We start from the raw sequence: 16430 nt of genomic DNA on the forward strand, positions 1-16430 counted from the left end.
GAGCCGAGCCCCGAGCCGAGCTGCGCCGAGCCCAGTGCCGAACCTCAAGCCGAGCCCAGAGCCGAACCTCAAGCCGAGCCCCGACCCAAGCCTCGAGCCGAGCCGAGCCCAGAGACCAGAGCCGATAACCTAGCCCAGACCAGAACCGATCTCCGAGCCGAGCCCAAACAGAGCCACTAGCCAAGAGCCCTGCTGAACACTGAGCCGAGCCGAGGCCAGAGCCGATCCCCGAGCCCAGCCCAGAGCCGAGCCGAGCTGAACCCAGAGCACGGCCCCGAACCGAGCCTCGAGCCGAGCCAGCTCAGAGCCGAGCCTCGAGCCGATTCCCGAGCCCAGCCCAGAGCCGAGCCGAGCTGAGCCCAGAGCTGATCTCTGAGCCCAGCCAGCCCAGAGTAGAGCCCCGAGCCGTGCCTCGCCAAGCGCCGAGCCGAGCCCAGAGCCCAGAGCCGATACACTAGCCCAGCCCAGAGGAAAACCTGGAGCCGAGCCTAGCCCAGAGCCCAGAGCAAATCCCCTGTACCAGCCATGAGCGGAGCCCCGAGCCAAACCTCGAGCCGAGCCTAGCCCAGAGCCCAGTGCCAATCCCCTAGACCAAACCAGAGCCGAGCCTCGAGCCGAGTCCAGGGTCGATCCCCGAACCCAACTCAGAGCCGAGCAGAGCCGAGCCCAGAGCCCGGCCCCGAACCGAGCCTCAAGCCCAGCCTAGAGCCGAGCCGAGCACAGAGCCAGCCTAGAGCCGAGCCCAGACCGAATCTCGAGCCGAGACCCGAGCCCAGCCTAGAGGCGAGCAGAGTCCAGAGCCGAACCTCAAGCCCAACCTAGAGCCGAGTCCAGGGCCGAGCTTCGATCTGAGCCCCGAGCCCGGCTTATAGCTGAGCCGTGCCGAGCCCAAAGACCGGCACCGAGCCGAGCCCAGACCGAACCTCGAGCCAAGGTCCGAGCCAAACCTCGAGCAGAGTCGAGCCCCAGAGCCCAGAACCGATGCCCTAGCCCAGCCCAGAGCTGAGCCGAGCTGATCCCTGAGCCTAGCCCAGAACAGAGCCGAGCCAGCCCAGAGCCCAGCCTAGAGCCCAGCCTTGAGCCGTACCTCGCAAGTGCCGGGCAGAGCCCAGATCCCAGAGCCGATACCCTATCCGAGCCCAGAGCCGAGCCTAGAGCCGAGTCCAGGGTCGATCCCTGAGCCAAACTCAGAGCCGAGCAGAGCCGAGCCCAGAGCCCGGCCCCGAACCGAGGCTCGAGCCGAGCCAAGAGCGGAGCAGATCCCTGAGCCCAGCCCAAAGCCGAGAGGACGCAAGCCCAGAGCCGAGCCTCGAGCCCAGCCTAGAGCCGAGTCCAGAGCCAAACCCAGAGCCGAGCCTCGAGCCAAGCCCCGAGCCTGGCTCGCTGCCGAGCCCCGAGCCGAGCCCAGACCGAACCTCGAGCCGAGCCAGAGCCCAGCCTAGAGCCGAGCCGAGCCCAGAGCCGATCCTCGAGACCAGCCCAGAGCTGAGCCGAGACGAACCCATAGCCGAACCCTGAGCCCAGCCCAGAGCCGAGCCGAGCCAGCCCAGAACCGAGCTTCGAGCCCATCCCCGAGACCAGCCCTGAGCCGTGCCTCAGCAAGCGCCGAGCAGAGCCCAGATCCCAGAGCCGATACCCTAGATCAGCCCAGAGCCGAGCCCAGAACCGAACCTCGAGCCCAGCCCTGAGCCAAGCCTAGAGCCGATCAGAGTCCAGAGCCCAGCCTAGAGCCGAGTCCAGATCAGAGCCTCGAGCCTAGCCCCGAGCCAAGCCTCGAGTCGAGCCTACACCCCAGAGCAGATACCCTAATCCACCCCAGAGCCGAGCCGAGTCGAGCTCAGAGCCGAGCCTCGAGCCGAGGCCCCAGCCCAGCCCATAGCCCTGCCCAGAGCCGAGCAGAGCCGATCACAGAGCGGAGTCTAGCTGAAGACCGAGCCGAGCCCAGAGCCCAGCCCCGAGCCAAGTCAAGTGCCGAGCCGAGCCCAGAGCCGAGCCCAGAGCCGGCCCCGAGCCGAGCCTCGAGCCGAGCCAAGAGCGGAGCCGATCCCTGAGCCCAGCCCAAAGCCGAGAGGAGGCAAGCCCAGAGCCGAGCCTAGAGCCCAGCCTAGAGCCGAGTCCAGAGCCGAGCCTCGAGCCGAGCCCCGAGCCCGGCCGAGCACAGAGCCCAGAGCCGAGCCTCGAGACGAGCCCCGAGACAATCCCCAAGCCCAGCCTAGAGCCGAGGCGAGCCGAGTCCAGAGCCGAGCCCAGAGACGGCCCCGAGCCGAGCCGAACCGAGAGCCCAGCCTCGAGCCTCGCCTCGCCAAGTGCTGAGCCGACCCCAGAGCCCAGAGCCGATACACTAGCCCAGCCCAGAGCCGAACAACAAGCCGAGCCCCGAGCCGAGCCTCGAGCCGAGCCCAGAGCCGTGAGCCTAGCCAAGACAAGAGCCCGGCCCCGAAACGTCCCTCGAGCCGAGCCACGCCCAGCCCAAAGCCGAGACGAGAAGTACCCAGAGCCGAGGCATGATCCGAGCCCCGAGCCGAGGCGAGCCGAGTCCAGAGCCGAACCCAGATCCGAGCCCCGAGCCCAGCCTAGAGCCTAGGCGAGACGATTCCAGAGCCCGGCCCCGAACCGAGCCTCGAGCCGAGCCAAGAGCAGAGCCGATCCCTGAGCACAGCCCAAAGCCGAGAATAGACAAGCCCAGAGCCGAGCTTCGAGCCCAGCCTAGAGCCGAGTCCAGAGCCGAGCCCAGAGCCGGCCCCGAGCCGAGCCGAACCCAGAGCCCAGTCTCGAGCCGAGCCTCCTCAAGTGCTGAGCCGACCCCAGAGACCAGAGCCGATACACTAGCCCAGCCCAGAGCCGAACAACGAGCAGAGCCCCGAATCAAGCCTCGAGCCGAGCCCAGAGCCAAGCCGAGCTGAACCCAGAGCCCAGCCCCAAACCGAGCCTCGAGCCGAGCCGAGACCAGAGCCGATCCCTGAGCCCAGCCCCGAGCCGAGGCGAGCCGAGTCCAGAGCCGAACAACAAGCCGAGCCCCGAGCCGAGCCTCTAGCCTAGCCCAGAGAGTGAACCGATCCCCTAGCCAAGCCCAGAGCCCGGCCCCGAAACGTCCCTCTAGCCGAGCCACGCCCACCCCAAAGCCGAGATGAGACGAGCCCAGAGCCGATGCACGAACCGAGCCCCGAGCCGAGCCGAGTCCAGAGCCGAGCTGCCCAAGCCCAGTGCTGAACCCCAAACCGAGCCCAGAGCCGAACTTCAAGGCGAGCCCCGACCCAAGCCTCGAGCCGAGTCGAGCCCAGAGACCAGAGCCAATAACCTAGCCCAGACCAGAACCGATCCCCGAGCCGAGACCAAACAGAGCCACTAGCCAAGAGCCGAGTCCAGAGCCGAGCCGATTCCCGAGCCCAGCCCCGATCCGAACAGAGCCGAGCCCAGAGCCCGGCCCCGAACCGAGCCTCGAGCCGAGCCAAGAGCAGAGCCGATCCCTGAGCACAGCCCAAAGCCGAGAATAGAGAAGCCCAGAGCCGAGCTTCGAGCCCAGCCTAGAGCCGAGTCCAGAGCCGAGCCCAGAGCCGAGCCTCGAGCCGAGCCCAGAGCCCGGCTCACAGCCGAGCCCAGAGCCGAGTGCAGAGACCGGCCCTGAGCCGAGGCCCGAGCCAAGCCTCGAGCCGAGTCGAACCCAGAGCCCAGAGCCGATCCCCTAGCCCAGCCCAGAGCTGAGCCGAGCCGAACCCAGAGCCGATCCCTGAGCCCAGCCCAGAGCCGAGACGAGCCAGCTCAGAGCCGTCCAGAGCCGAACCCAGATCCGAGCCCCCAGCCCAGCCTAGATCCGAGCAGATCCGAGTCCAGAGCCGAGTCCAGTGCCGGCTCTGAGCCGAGCCGAACCCAGAGCCCAGCCTCGAGCCGAGCCTCGAGCCGAGTCCAGGGTCGATAACCGAGCCCAACTCAGAGCCGAGCCCAGAGCCCGGCCCCGAGCCGAGCCCAGAGCCGATCCTCGAGCCGATGCCCAAGCCAAGCCTCGAGCCGACTCGAGCCCAGAGCCGATCCCCTAGCCCAGCACAGAGCTGAGCCGAGCCGAACGCAGAGCCGATCCCTGAGCCCAGCCCAGAGCCGAGACGAGCCAGCCCAGAGCTGAGCCTCGAGCCCAGCCCTGAGCCCAGCCCTGAGCCGTGCCTCGGCAAGCACCGAGCAGAGCCCACATCCCAGAGCCGATACCCTAGATCAGGCCAGAGCCGAGCCCAGAAACGAACCTCGAGCCGAGCCCCGACCACAGAGCCGATACCCTAATCCACCCCAGAGCCGAGCCGAATACAGCTCAGAGCTGAGCCTCGAGCCGAGGCCCCAGCCCAGCCCATAGCCCTGCCCAGAGCCGAGCAGAGCCGATCACAGAGCGGAGACTAGCTGAAGACCGAGCCGAGCCCAGAGCCCAGCCCGGAGGCAAGTCAAGCGCCGAGCTGAGCCCAGAGCCGAGCCCAGAGCCGGCCCCGAGCCGAGCGGAACCCAGATCCGAGCCCTGAGCCCAGCCTAGGGCAGAGCCGAGTCTCGAGCCCAGCCTAGAGCCGAGTCCAGAGCCGAGCCTCGAGCCGAGCTCCGAGCCCAGCCGAGCAAAGAGCTCACAGCCGAGCTTCAAGACGAGCCCAGAGCCCAGAGCCGAGCCTCGAGACGAACACAGAGCCCAGAGCCGAGCCTCGAGACGAGCCCCGAGCCCAGCCGAGCAAAGAGCCCAGAGCCGAGCCTCGAGACGAGCCCCGAGACAATCCCCAAGCCCAGCCTAGAGCCGAGGCGAGCCGAGTCCAGAGCCGAACCCAGATCCGAGCCCCGAGCCCAGCCTAGAGCCGAGCCGAGCCCAGAGCCCAGCCTAGAGCCGAGCCCAGAGCCAAGCCTCGAGCTGAGCCCCGAGCCCAGCCGAGCACAGAGCCCAGAGCCGAACCTCGAGACGAGCCCCGAGACAATCCCAAAGCCCAGACTAGAGCCGAGGCGAGCCGAGTCCAGAACCGAACCCAGATCCGAGCCCCGAGCCCTGCCTAGAACCGAGCCGAGTCCAGAGCCGAGCCTCGAGCCCAGCCTACAACCGAGTCCAGAGACGAGCCCAGAGACGAGCCACGAGCCCAGCCTATAGCTGAGAGCAGACAAGCCCAGAGCCGAGCCTCGAGCCCAGCCTAGAGCCGAGTCCAGACCCGAGCCCAGAGCTGAGCCACGAGCCCAGCCTAGAGCCGAGCCGAGGCTGGAGCCCAGCCTAGAGCCGAGCCCAGAGCCGAGAGTGGAGCCGAGCCCCGAGCCCAGCCGAGCACAGAGCCCAGAGCCGAGCCTCGAGACGAGCCCCGAGACAATCCCCAAGCCCAGCCTAGAGCCGAGGCAAGCCGAGTCCAGAGCCGAACCCAGATCCGAGCCCCGAGCCCAGCCTAGAGCCGAGCCGAGCCCAGAGCCCAGCCTAGAGGCGAGCCCAGAGACGAGTATTGATCCGTGCCTCGAGCCGAGCCCCGAGCCCAGCCGAGCACAGAGCCCATAGCCGAGCCTCAAGACGAGCCCCGAGACAATCCCCAAGCCCAGCCTAGAGCCGAGGCAAGCCGAGTCCAGAGCCGAACCCAGATCCGAGCCCCGAGCCCAGCCGAGAGCCGAGCCGAGTCCAGAGCCGAGCCGAGAGTCAGGCGTGAGCTGAGCCTCTAGCCGAGCCAAGAGCAGAGCCGATCCCTGAGCTCAGACCAAAGCCGAGAGAAGACAAGCCCAGAGCTGAGCCTCGAACCAAGCCTAGAGCTGAGCCCAGAGCCGAGCCTCGAGACGAGCCCCGAGATAATCCCCAAGCCCAGTCTAGAGCCGAGGCGAGCCGAGTCCAGAGCCGAACCCAGATCCGAGCTCCGAGGCCAGCCTAAAGTCGAGCCGAGTCCAGAGCCGAGCCCAGATTCGGGGGCGATCTGAGCCTCGAGCCGAGCCAAGAGCAGAGCCGATCCATGAGCTAAGCCCAAAACCGAGAGAAGACAAGCCCAGAGACGAGCCTCGAGCCCAGCCTAGAGCCGAGTCCAGAGCCGAGCCCAGAGCCGAGCCTCGAGCCGAGCCCAGAGCCCGGCTCACAGCCGAGCCCAGAGCCGAGTGCAGAGACCGGCCCTGAGCCGAGGCCCGAGCCAAGCCTCGAGCCGAGTCGAACCCAGAGCCCAGAGCCGATCCCCTAGCCCAGCCCAGAGCTGAGCCGAGCCGAACCCAGAGCCGATCCCTGAGCACAGCCCAGAGCCGAGACGAGCCAGCTCAGAGCCGTCCAGAGCCGAACCCAGATCCGAGCCCCCAGCCCAGCCTAGATCCGAGCAGATCCGAGTCCAGAGCCGAGTCCAGTGCCGGCTCTGAGCCGAGCCGAACCCAGAGCCCAGCCTCGAGCCGAGCCTCGAGCCGAGTCCAGGGTCGATAACCGAGCCCAACTCAGAGCCGAGCCCAGAGCCCGGCCCCGAGCCGAGCCCAGAGTCGATCCTCGAGTCGATGCCCGAGCCAAGCCTCGAGCCGACTCGAGCCCAGAGCCAATCCCCTAGCCCAGCACAGAGCTGAGCCGAGCCGAACCCAGAGCCGATCCCTGAGCCCAGCCCAGAGCCGAGACGAGCCAGCCCAGAGCTGAGCCTCGAGCCCAGCCCTGAGCCCAGCCCTGAGCCGTGCCTCGGCAAGCACCGAGCAGAGCCCACATCCCAGAGCCGATACCCTAAATCAGGCCAGAGCCGAGCCCAGAAACGAACCTCGAGCCGAGCCCCGAGCCAAGCCTCGAGCCGAGCCTAGACCCCAGAGCCGATACCCTAATCCACCCCAGAGCCGAGCAGAATCGAGCTCAGAGCTGAGCCTCGAGCCGAGGCCCCAGCCCAGCCCATAGCCCTGCCCAGAGCCGAGCAGAGACGATCACAGAGCGGAGACTAGCTGAAGACCGAGCCGAACCCAGAGCCCAGGCTCGAGCCTCGCCTCGTCAAGTGCCGCGCCAACCCCAGAGCCCAGAGCCGATACCCTAGCCCAGCCCAGAGCAAAACCTCGAGCCGAGCCTAGCCCAGAGCCCTGAGCCAATCCCCTAGACCAGCCATGAGCCGAGCCCCGAGACAAGCCTCAAGCAGAGCCTAGCCCAGAGCCCAGAGCCAATCCCCGAGAGCAGCCCAGAGCCGAGCCTCTAGCCGAGTCCAGGGTCGATCCCCGAGCCCAACTCAGAGCCAAGCAGAGCCGAGCCCAGAGCCCGGCACGGAAACGAGCCTCGAGCCGAGCCAAGAGCAGAGCCGATCCCTCAGCCCAGCCCAAAGCCGAGAGCAGACACGTCCAGAGGCGAGCCTCGAGCCCAGCCTAGAGCCGAGTCCAGAGCCGAACCCAGAGCCGAGCCTCGAGCCGAGCCCCGAGATCAGCCGAGCACAGAGCCCAGAGCCGAGCCTCGAGACGAGCCTTGAGACAATCCCCAAGCCCAGCCTAGAGCCGAGGCGAGCCGAGTCCAGAGCCAAACCCAGATCCGAACCCCGACCCCAGCCTAGAGCCGAGGCAAGCCGAGTCCAGAGCCGAGCGCAGAGCCGGGCGCGAGGTGAGCCTCGAGCCGATCCCTGAGCCCAGCCCAAAGCCGAGAGCAGACAAGCAGAGAGACGAACCTCGAGCACAGCCTAGAGACGAGTCCAGAGCCGAGCCCAGAGCCGGGTTCAGGGTCGAGCCCTGAGCCCAACTCCGAGGCGAGCCCAGAGCCCAGCCCCGAGCGAAGTCAATCGCCGAGCCGAGCCCAGAGCCGGACCCGAACAGAGCGGAACCCAGATCCGAGCCCTGAGCCCAGCCTAGAGCCAAGCCGAGCACAGAGCCCAGCCTAGAGCCGAGTCCAGAGACGAGCCCAGAGCCGAGCGTCGAGACGAGCCCCGAGATAATCCCCAAGCCCAGCCTAGAGCCGAGGCGAGCCGAGTCCAGAGCCGAACCCAGATCCGAGCCCCGAGCACAGCCTAGAGCCGAGCCAAGCCGAGTCAAGAGCCGAGCCCAGAGCCGGTCCCGAGCTGGGCCTCGAGGCGAGCCAAGAGCAGAGCCGATCCCTGAGCCCAGCCCAGTGCCGAGAGCAGACCAGCCCAGAGCCAAGCCTCGAGATCAGTCCAGGGTCGATCCCCGAGCCCAACTCAGAACCGAGCAAAGCCAAGTCCAGAGCCCGGCCCCGAACCGAGCCTCGAGCCGAGCCAAGAGCGGAGTCGATCCCTGAGCCCAGCCCAAAGCCGAGAGCAGACAAGTCCAGAGCCGAGCCTCGAGCCCAGAGCCGATCCCCTAGCCCAGCACAGAGCTGAGCCGAGCCGAACCCAGAGCCGATCCCTGAGCCCAGCCCAGAGCCGAGACGAGCCAGCCCAGAGCTGAGCCTCGAGCCCAGCCCTGAGCCCAGCCCTGAGCCGTGCCTCGGCAAGCACCGAGTAGAGCCCACATCCCAGAGCCGATACCCTAAATCAGGCCAGAGCCGAGCCCAGAAACGAACCTCGAGCCGAGCCCCGAGCCAAGCCTCGAGCCTAGCCTAGACCCCAGAGCCGATACCCTAATCCACCCCAGAGCCGAGCAGAATCGAGCTCAGAGCTGAGCCTCGAGCCGAGGCCCCAGCCCAGCCCATAGCCCTGCCCAGAGCCGAGCAGAGACGATCACAGAGCGGAGACTAGCTGAAGACCGAGCCGAACCCAGAGCCCAGGCTCGAGCCTCGCCTCGTCAAGTGCCGCGCCAACCCCAGAGCCCAGAGCCGATACCCTAGCCCAGCCCAGAGCAAAACCTCGAGTCGAGCCTAGCCCAGAGCCCTGAGCCAATCCCCTAGACCAGCCATGAGCCGAGCCCCGAGACAAGCCTCAAGCAGAGCCTAGCCCAGAGCCCAGAGCCAATCCCCGAGAGCAGCCCAGAGCCGAGCCTCTAGCCGAGTCCAGGGTCGATCCCCGAGCCCAACTCAGAGCCAAGCAGAGCCGAGCCCAGAGCCCGGCACGGAAACGAGCCTCGAGCCGAGCCAAGAGCAGAGCCGATCCCTCAGCCCAGCCCAAAGCCGAGAGCAGACACGTCCAGAGGCGAGCCTCGAGCCCAGCCTAGAGCCGAGTCCAGAGCCGAACCCAGAGCCGAGCCTCGAGCCGAGCCCTGAGATCAGCCGAGCACAGAGCCCAGAGCCGAGCCTCGAGACGAGCCTTGAGACAATCCCCAAGCCCAGCCTAGAGCCGAGGCGAGCCGAGTCCAGAGCCAAACCCAGATCCGAACCCCGACCCCAGCCTAGAGCCGAGGCAAGCCGAGTCCAGAGCCGAGCGCAGAGCCGGGCGCGAGGTGAGCCTCGAGCCGATCCCTGAGCCCAGCCCAAAGCCGAGAGGAGGCAAGCCCAGAGCCGAGCCTAGAGCCCAGCCTAGAGCCGAGTCCAGAGCCGAGCCTCGAGCCGAGCCCCGAGCCCGGCCGAGCACAGAGCCCAGAGCCGAGCCTCGAGACGAGCCCCGAGACAATCCCCAAGCCCAGCCTAGAGCCGAGGCGAGCCGAGTCCAGAGACAAAACCCAGATCCGAGACCCTAGCCCAGCCTAGAGCCGAGCCGAGTCCAGAGCCGAGCTACGAGCGCAGCCTAGAGCCTAATCCAGAGCCGAGCCTAGAGCCGAGCCTCGAGTCGAGCCCCGAGACCAGCCGAGCACAGAGCGCAGAGCCGAGCCTCGAGACGAGCCCCGAGACAATCCACAAGCCCAGCCTAGAGCCGAGGCGAGCCGAGTCCAGAGCCGAAACGAGATCCGAGCCCCAAGCACAGCCTAGAGCCGAGCCGAGCCCAGAGCCCAGCCTATAGCTGAGCCCAGAGCCGAGCCTCGAGCCGATCCCCGAGCCCAGCCGAGCACAGAGCCCAGAGCCCAGCCTCGAGACGAGCCCCGAGAAAATCCCCAATCCAGCCTAGAGCCGAGGTGAACCGAGTCCAGAGCCAAACCCAGATCCGAGCCCCGAGGCCAGAATAGAGCCGAGCCGAGTCCAGAGCCGAGCTACGAGCGCAGCCTAGAGCCGAGTCCAGAGCCGATCCCAGAGCCGAGCCTCGAGCCGAGCCCCGAGCACAGCCGAGCACAGAGCCCAGAGCCGTGCCTCGAGACGAGCCCCGAGACAATCTCCAAGCCCAGCCTAGAGCCGAGGCGAGCCGAGTCCAGAGCCAAACCCAGATCCGAGCCCCTAGCCCAGCCTAGAGCCGAGCCGAGTCCAGAGCCGAGCTACGAGCGCAGCCTAGAGCCTAATCCAGAGCCGAGCCCAGAGCCGAGCCTCGAGTCGAGCCCCGAGACCAGCCGAGCACAGAGCGCAGAGCCGAGCCTCGAGACCAGCCCCGAGACAATCCCCAAGCCCAGCCTAGAGCCGAGGCGAGCCGAGTCCAGAGCCGAAACGAGATCCGAGCCCCAAGCACAGCCTAGAGCCGAGCCGAGCCCAGAGACCAGCCTATAGCTGAGCCCAGAGCCGAGCCTCGAGCCGATCCCCGAGCCCAGCCGAGCTCAGAGCCCAGAGCCAAGCCTCGAGACGAGCCCCGAGAAAATCCCCAATCCAGCCTAGAGCCGAGGTGAACCGAGTCCAGAGCCAAACCCAGATCCGAGCCCCGAGGCCAGAATAGAGCCGAGCCGAGTCCAGAGCCGAGCTACGAGCGCAGCCTAGAGCCGAGTCCAGAGCCGAGCCCAGAGCCGAGCCTCGAGTCGAGCCCTGAGCCCAGCCGAGGACAAAGCCCAGAGCCGAGCCTCGAGACGAGCCCCGAGACAATCCCCAAGCCCAGCCTAGAGCCGAAGCGAGCCGAGTCCAGAGCCGAACCCAGATCCGAGCCCCGAGCCCAGCCTAGAGGCGAACCGAGCCCAGAGCCCAGCCTAGAGGCGAGCCCAGAGCCGAGTATTGAGCCGAGAATCGAGCCGAGCCCCGAGCCCAGCCGAGCACAGAGCCCAGAGCCGAGCCTCAAGACGAGCCACGAGACAATCCCCAAGTCCAGCCTAGAGCCGAGGCGAGCCGTGTCCAGAGCCGAACCCAGATCCGAGAGCCGAGCCCGGCCTAGAGCCGAGCCGAGCCCAGAGCGCAGCATAGAGCCGAGCCTCGAGCCGAGCCCCGACCCCAGCCAAGCACAGAGCCCAGAGCGGAGACTCGAGACTAGCCCCGAGACTATCCCCAAGCCCAGCCTAGAGCCGAGGCGAGCCGAGTCCAGAGACGAAACCAGATCCGAGCCCCGTACCAGCCTAGAGCCGAGCCAAGACCAGAGCCGAGCCTAGAGACGATCCCAGAGCCGAGCCTCGAGCCGAGCCCCGAGCCCAGCCGAGCACAGAGCCCAGAGCCGAGCCTCGAGACGAGCCCCGAGACAATTACCAAGCCCAGCCTAGAACCGAGGCGAGCCGAGTCTAGAGCCGAAACCAGATCCGAGCCCCGAGCCCAGCCTAGAGCCGAGCCGAGTCCAGAGCCGAGCCCAGAAACGGCGCGATCTGAGCCTCGAGCGGAGCCAAGAGCAGAGAAAATCCCTGAGCCCAGCCCAACGCCGAGAGCAGACAAGGCCAGCGCCGAGCCTCGAGCCCAGCCTAGAGTCGAGTCCAGAGCCGAGCCCATATCCGAGCCCCGAGCCCAGCCTAGAGCCGAGCCGAGTCCAGAGCCGAGCCGAGAGTGGGGCGAGAGCTGAGCCTCGAGCCGAGCCATGAGCAGAGCCGATCATTGAGCCCAGCCCAAAGCCGAGTACAGACAAGTCCAGAGCCGAGCCTCGAGCCCAGCCTAGAGACGAGTCCAGAGCCGAGCCCAGAGCCGAGCCTCGAGACGAGCCCCGAGACAATCCACAAGCCCAGCCGAGACCTGAGGCGAGCCGAGTCCAGAGACGAAACCATATACGAGCCCGGAGCCCAGCCTAGAGCCGAGCCGAGTCCAGAGCCGAGCCCAGAGCCGAGCCTCGATCCGAGCCTCGAGCCCAGCCGAGCACAGAGGCCAGAGCCGAGCCTCGAGACGAGCCCCGAGACAATCCCCAAGCCCAGCCTAGAGCCGAGGGGAGCCGAGTCCAGAGCCGAACCCAGATCCGAGCCCCGAGCCCAGCCTAGAGCCGAACCGAGGCTAGAGCCCAGCCTAGAGCCGAGCCCAGAGCCGAGCCTCGAGCCTAGCCCCGAGCCCATCCGAGCACAGAGCCCAGAGCCGAGCCTCGAGACGAGCCCCGAGACAATCCCCAAGCCCAGCCTAGAGCCGAGGCGAGCCGAGTCCAGAGCCGAACCCAGATCCGAGCCCCGAGGCAAGCCTAGAGCCCAGCCGAGTACAGAGCTCAGAGCCGAGCCTCGAGACGAGCCCCGAGACATTCCCCAAGCCCAGCATAGAGCCGAGCCCAGATCCGAGCCGCGAGCCCAGCCTAGAGCCGAGCCGAGCCCAGAGCCCAGCCTAGAGCCGAGCCCAGAGCCGAGCCTCGAGCTGAAGCCCCGAGCCCAGCCGAGCACAGAGCCCAGAGCCGAGCCTCGAGACTAGCCCCGAGACATTCCCCAAGCCCAGCCTAGAGCCGAGGCGAGCCGAGTCCAGAGCCGAAACCAGATCCGAGCCCCGTGCCAGCATAGAGCCGAGCCAAGACCAGAGCCCAGCCTAGAGACGAGCCCAGAGCCGAGCCTCTAGCCGAGCCCCGAGCCCTGGCGAGCACAGAGCCCAGAGCCGAGCCTCGAGACGAGCCCCGAGACAATTACCAAGCCCAGCCTAGAGCCGAGGCGAGCCGAGTCCAGAGCCGAACACAGATCCGAGCCCCGAGCCCAGCCTAGAGCCGAGCCGCGTCTAGAGCCGAGCCCAGAGTCGGGCGCGATCTGAGCCTCGAGCCGAGCCAAGAGCAGAGCCGATCCCTGAGCCCAGCCCAAAGCCGAGAGCAGACAAGCCCAGAGCCGAGCCTCGAGCCCAGCCTAGAGCCGAGTCCAGAGCCGAGCCCAGAGCCGAGACTCGAGCCGAGCCCCGAGCCCAGCCGAGCACAGAGCCCAGAGCCGAGCCTCGAGACGAGCCCCGAGACAATTACAAGCCCAGCCTAGAACCGAGGCGAGCCGAGTCTAGAGCCGAAACCAGATCCGAGCCCCGAGCCCGGCCTAGAGCCGAGCCGAGTCCAGAGCCGAGCCCAGAGTCGGCGCGAGCTGAGCCTCGAGCGGAGCCAAGAGCAGAGCCGATCCCTGAGCCCAGCCCAACGCCGAGAGCAGACAAGGCGAGAGCCGAGCCTCGAGCCCAGCCTAGAGTCGAGTCCAGAGCCGAGACCAGAGCCGAGCCCAGAGCCGAGCCTCGAGCCGAGCCCCGAGCCCAGCCTAGAGCCGAGGCGAGCCGAGTCCAGAGCCGAACGCAGATCCGAGCCCCGAGCCCAGCCTAGAGCCGAGCCGAGCCCAGAGCCGAGCCTCGAGCCGAGCCCCAAGCCCAGCCGAGAACAGAGGCCAGAGCCTGGCCTCGAGACGAGCCCCGAGCCCATCCGAGCACAGAGCCTAGAGACGAGCCTCGAGACGAGCCCCGAGACAATCCCCAAGCCCAGCCTAGAACCGAGGCGAGCCAAGTCCAGAGCCGAACCCAGATCCGAGCACCGAGCCCAGCCTAGAGCCGAGCCGAGTGTAGAGCCGAGTCCAGAGTCGGAAGCGATCTGAGCCTCGAGCCGAGCCAAGAGCAGAGCCGATCCCTGAGCTAAGCCAAAAGTCGAGGGAAGACAAGCCCAGAGCCGAGCCTCGAGCCCAGACTAGAGCCGAGTCCAGAGCCGAGCCAAGAGCCGAGCCACGAGCCCAGCCTAGAGCCGAGCCGAGGCCAGAGCCCAGCCTAGAGCCGAGCGCAGAGCCGAGCCTCGAGCCGAGCCCCGAGCCGAGCCGAGCACAGAGACCAGAGCCAAGCCTCGAGACGAGCCCCGAGACAATCCCCAAGCCCAGCCTAGAGCCGAGGCGAGCCGAGTCCAGAGCCGAACCCAGATCCGAGCCCCGAGGCCAGCCTAGAGCCGAGCCGAGCCCAGAGCCGAGAACTGAGCCGAGCCTCGAGCCGAGCCCCGAGCCCAGCCGAGCACAGAGCCCAGAGCCGAGCCTCGAGCCGAGCCCCGAGACAATCCCCAAGCCCAGCCTAGAGCCAAGGCAAGCCGAGTCCAGAGCCGAACCCAGATCCAAGCCCCGCTCCCAGCCTAGAGCCGAGCCGAGTCCAGAGCCGAGCCGAGAGTGGGGCGAGAGCTGAGCCTCGAGCCGAGCCATGAGCAGAGCCGATCATTGAGCCCAGCCCAAAGCCGAGTACAGACAAGTCCAGAGCCGAGCCTCGAGCCCAGCCTAGAGACGAGTCCAGAGCCGAGCCCAGAGCCGAGCCTCGAGCCGAGCCCCGAGACCAGCCAAGCACAGAGCCCAGATCCGAGCCTCGAGACGAGCCCCGAGACAATCCCCAAGCCCAGCCTAGATCCGAGGAGAACCGAGTCTACAGCCGAACCCAGATCCGAGCCCCGAGCCCAGCCTAGAGCCGAGCCGAGTCCAGAGCCGAGCCGAGAGTTGGGCGCGAGCTGAGCCTCGAGCCGAGCCAAGAGCAGAGCCGATCCCTGAGCCCAGCCCAACGCCGAAAGCAGAAAATCCTAGAGACGAGCCTCGAGCCCAGCCTAGAGTCCAGTCCAGAGCCGAGCTCAGAGCCGAGCCTCGAGACGAGCCCCGAGACAATCCCCAAGCCCAGCCTAGAGCCGAGGTGAACCGAGTCCAGAGCCGAACCGAGAGTCGGGCGCGATCTGAGCCTCGAGCCGAGCCACGAGCAGAGCCGATCATTGAGCCCAGCCGAGATCCGAGCCCCGAGCCCAGCCTAGAGCCGAGCCGAGTTCAGAGCCGAGCCCAGATTCGGCGCGAGCTGAGCCTCGAGCGGAGCCAAGAGCAGAGTCGATCCCTGAGCCCAGCCCAACGCCGAGAGCAGACAAGGCGAGAGCCGAGCCTCGAGCCCAGAATAGAGTCGAGTCCAGAGCCGAGCCCAGAGCCGAGCCTCGAGCCGAGCCCCGAGCCCAGCCTAGAGCCGAGCCGAGTCCAGAGCCGAGCCGAGATTGGGGCGAGAGCTGAGCCTCGAGCCGAGCCATGAGCAGAGCCGATCATTGAGCCCAGCCCAAAGCCGAGTACATACAAGTCCAGAGCCGAGCCTCGAGCCCAGCCTAGAGCCGAGTCCAGAGCGGAGCCCAGAGCCGAGCCTCGAGACGAGCCCCGAGACCATCCACAAGCCCAGCCTAGAGCCGAGGCGAGCCGAGTCCAGAGCCGAACCCAGATCCGAGCCCCTAGCCCAGCCTAGAGCCGAGTCCAGAGCCGAGCCCAGAGCCGAGCCTCTAGCCGAGGCCCGAGCCCAGCCGAGCACAGAGCTCAGAGCCGAGTCTCAAGACGAGCCCCGAGACAATCCCCAAGCCCAGCCTAGAGCCGAGGCGAGCCGAGTCCAGAGCCGAACGCAGATCCGAGCCCCGAGCCCAGCCTAGAGCCGAGCCGAGCCCGGAGCCCAGCCTAGAGCCGAGCCCTGAGCCGAGCCACGCGCCCAGCCTAGAGCCGAGAGCAGACAAGCCCATAGCCGAGCCTCGAGCCCAACCTAGAGCCGAGTCCAGACACGAGCCCAGAGCCGAGCCACGAGCCCAGCCTAGAGCCGAGCCGAGGCCAGAGCCCAGTCTAGAGACGAGCCCAGAGCCGAGCCTCGAGCCGAGCCCCGAGCCCAGCCGAGCACAGAGCCCAGAGCCGAGCCTCGAGACTAGCCCCGAACATTCCCCAAGCCCAGCCTAGAGCCGAGGCGAGCCGAGTCCAGAGCCGAACCCAGATCAGAGCCCCGTGCCCAGCCTAAACCCGAGCCGAGGCTACAGCCCAGCCTAGAGCCGAGTCCAGAGCCGAGCCCAGAGCCGAGCTTCGAGACGAACCCCGAGACAATCCCCAAGCCCAGCCTAGAGCCGAGGTGAACCGAGTCCAGAGCCAAACCCAGATCCGAGCCCCGAGGCCAGAATAGAGCCGAGCCGAGTCCAGAGCCGAGCTACGAGCCCAGCCTAGAGCCGAGTTCAGAGCCGAGCCCAGAGCCGAGCCTCGAGTCGAGCCCCGAGCCCAGCCGAGCACAGAGCCCAGAGCCGAGCCTCGAGACGAGCCCCGAGACAATCCCCAAGCCCAGCCTAGAGCCGAGGCGAGCCGAGTCCAGAGCCGAACCCAGATCCGAGCCCCGAGGCCAGCCTAGAGCCGAGCCGAGTACAGAGCCGAGAACTGAGCCGAGCCTCGAGCCGAGCCCCGAGCCCAGCCGAGCAGAGAGCCCAGAGCCGAGCCTCGAGCCGAGCCCCGAGACAATCCCCAAGCCCAGCCTAGAGCCAAGGCAAGCCGAGTCCAGAGCCGAACCCAGATCCAAGCCCCGCTCCCAGCCTAGAGCCGAGCCGAGTCCAGAGCCGAGCCGAGAGAGGGGCGAGAGCTGAGCCTCGAGCCGAGCCATGAGCAGAGCCGATCATTGAGCCCAGCCCAAAGCCGAGTACAGACAAGTCCAGAGCCGAGCCTCGAGCCCAGCCTAGATCCGAGTCCAGAGCCGAGCCCAGAGCCGAGCCTCGAGCCGAGCCCCGAGCCCAGCC

This window comes from Athene noctua, unplaced genomic scaffold (genome assembly GCF_965140245.1).
Source record: "Athene noctua unplaced genomic scaffold, bAthNoc1.hap1.1 HAP1_HAP1_scaffold_45, whole genome shotgun sequence".
NCBI lineage: Eukaryota > Metazoa > Chordata > Aves > Strigiformes > Strigidae > Athene > Athene noctua.